The sequence below is a fragment of the Otolemur garnettii genome, unplaced genomic scaffold (assembly GCF_000181295.1).
Source record: "Otolemur garnettii isolate 467f Iridium unplaced genomic scaffold, OtoGar3 scaffold00002, whole genome shotgun sequence".
NCBI classification, from domain to species: domain Eukaryota; kingdom Metazoa; phylum Chordata; class Mammalia; order Primates; family Galagidae; genus Otolemur; species Otolemur garnettii.
In genome coordinates, this window is record NW_003852397.1 from 30,633,376 (window position 1) to 30,636,452 (window position 3,077).

At 41.6% G+C, this 3,077-nt stretch overlaps 1 pseudogene; it reads right to left on the reverse strand.

The window, feature by feature from the left end:
* Nucleotides 1–2,458: 2,458 nt before the first annotated feature.
* Nucleotides 2,459–2,752, reverse strand: LOC100964091 (annotated as a pseudogene).
* Between the last annotated feature and the right edge of the window lie 325 nt (nt 2,753–3,077).

Below are 3,077 nucleotides of genomic sequence, written 5' to 3' on the forward strand. Positions count from 1 at the left end.
GAAAGGCCCTACTTCCAAATAGGGTCACATTCTTAGGTACTGCGGTTAGAACTTTAACTCATGAATGGGGCAGGGCCCAATTCTACCCATAACTGAAGAATATAGATGACTTCCTTTAATGGCAACTGGGGTTTAAGGCAAAGAAGGACCACAAGCTCATGAAGTCATGTGTGTTTTAGAGGAAGGAGAGCAGGGAGGTTCCTAGGTAGCAAGTGGTAGAATCTAGAATACAAACTTTCACCTAAAACAGGTTTGTTTCTTCTTATGTTTGAGTGTTTATCTTTTGCTTTTGTGGGTAATGTAATTACTCTAAGCATATGGGATTTAAAAAATATAGGCCTAGGAAACTTTCCTCCAATTTCTTACATAATCTGTGAATAAAAAAGTTTCATATATTTATATTTCATAAAATATATTTAGGAAACACTTCAGATGTTCTTTACTTTCTTGGAATGTTATGAAGCACAGTGATAAATTAGAGGCGCTAAGAAAATGAAAAATAAATAAATTAGAGATTTTGAGAAATTATGCTGTAGGTGACTTCTTCAATCCAGTATTTTTTTAAAATTTGTTTTTGCCAAGGAGTAGCTTCTTGACATAATATTAACATACTGTATTATCTATTTTTATGTAATTTATCAATTTATTGTATCATTTGGTCAGATAGGTTTGGGAAATGCTGGAGTTTCTTCTGTGGGTGGGAGAGAGATGCTGCCCCGGTAACTACCTTTCCGTCTTCCCTCTTCTTACAAGAGGTAATTATCTCTCTCTCTCTTTTTCTATTTACTTATCCTATGCAGGTTTTTGTTTGAATAGCAAAAGCACTGTCTGTGGCTAATGGTTTCAACTGATATCACAAAAAAGGAGAGGTGGCTGTATTTGTTGGTGTACATTTGTTTATAGGGAGCTTTATGGGAAATTTGCAAAGAAACCCGCCTTCATTCCACGGCTCTTAGAAACACCACAAGCAAACAGAAGCTCTTTACTGGGTCTCTAAGTGCCTCAGCAATGATTTGAGCAGTAGTCATGGGCGTCTGTTACAAGTTTTTCTTTGTTAAGATCCCAATTTTAAGAGCATCAATAGTATTAAATATCATTCTTGAGTGGGAGGTTGATTTTAAAATGACAGATGAGAAAACAAGATGGGATTGATGCTAATTGCCTTACTGCTAGTCCCACAGACTTGTGAGAACTGAGACCAGACTTATTCTAAGGCATTGCTCCTTCCCACATACCTCCCATTTGAGAGCCAGGAAGCAAATTGCTCAGGGGAAACCTGAGCCTCCTCAACTGCAGCCTCCTTGAAGATGGACAGAGCAACATGTCTGTACATGTTATTAGAAGCAAGTGAGTCACTGCGTTTGGCATCCTAACTCATCTGTGCCTGCGGCACAGAAACAGTAGTCATCTTCTTTAAGCAACACTTGGCCCTGACTACATGAAGTTGCATATGATGACGGGAAGGCTGAGGAAAGAATATGCGTTCCCCGGCCTTTAGCCCAGGAGCCCTGTTTCCCTTGGTTTCAGGTCCAGAAATGTAGGTTTGCCTAACACCTCCCTCCAGAAGGTGAGACCTGGTCTGAAGGACCCTGGGAAGGCCACAGTGGGCCAAAGGGCCAATTGGGAATTTAGAGAAGCTCTGGGGTGAGTCTGATGCCAGGAAATAGAGATGTGAACTTGAATGAGCAGGGCAAAAGGGTCCTCGTAGGAAATGTTCTCCAGTCTGTTTACTTTCTGTGATTCTGGCGTGCTTCAGCCTAGATGTGTGTCAAGACTCTGCCGTGTGCTGTATTGGCCTCTGACCTTTAATCTATAAAATATCCCTAGGATGAAGTTCTGTAATGAACCTTATTTTGCAGATGTCGAAACTGTGGTTCAGAAAGGTAAAGTCACCTGCCCCAGATCATTCATTACTGAGATTCTGCCACCTGAATCCCTGCCCCGAGCCACCGTGCCATGCTGCCTGACTTCACGAGTGTGTGCCACGTTTTATGAGCAGAAAAATGCACTTTCACATTTCCTTCCATCTGTGCTTTAATTTTGTTTGTTAATTTATGATTATTCCCATAGTGCAGAAGAAAAAACTGAGGCACAGCGAGTCTGGTGACTTGCTGAAGGTCTCTTGGTGACAAGGCTCCAATCCATACTTTCTCTGAGTTTCTTCCCACCCATGCTGCTCTTTGTTTGTTTGTTTGTTTTTAAATTTGGAACTAAAAAAAGGATTATGTTTATTGAGGGCAAAGGGGATGCAAACAATGTAAAAAACAAAAGCTCATCTGGCATTTAATTAACTTTTTCTTCTCTGCTTAGACAAATGGGAGTTGGATTTTATTTGTATATATTCTAAGGATCCTGGTCTGCTCATGAAATCCTTAGCCAGGGAGAAGCTGTGGGGCAGATGTCTGAAGCAGTCCTTTGAGAGAACACTTTTCAGGGCAGAGTAATTGCTCGGTTCTGCCTACTTCTTGCCCTTCTGCTTCATGTGTGCTACAAAATAGTCATTGCACGCGATGGTGAGGCCCGCAATTAGGGAAAAGAAGCTCTGGAAGCCCACTTTGCCATCTCAGCACTGGTCCAGGTCCTTTATTATTTTGTCTAAGGCCAGAGGGTCTTTTTGATTTTCCAAAAATCCCGGGAACTCCTTCTCCATGAGCACTCTGAGATTCTCCTTTGTTAAGTAGCCTTTATCCCTGGCAAATTTGTGAAATGTGAGCATCATGGTTTCCATGGTGTGCTCCATCTGAGATGGCATTTTGGTGAGGTCTACTGAAGTCTGGGCGGGCAGACCCTAGCTGACTTGGGCGTGGAGCTCCCTATTGCTCTTTGAAATGTTTCCCAGCCCCTGCTTTCCTAGCCTGAATGCATGGTCATTTGAGGTCAATTTGAAGTGAGTGAGGAATCGAGGTGGAACCCAATTGATTACTGACAGTACATGTGAAGCCCGTAGAATGGAAAATTATTAATATTGTTGTTTTCAAATACAAGACTCACCCCCAAACTTCCCATGAACACAACCTATAGTTTTAATTTGAAATGAATTGTTCCACTGTCTCTCTCTCTCTCACTCTCTCTCTTTC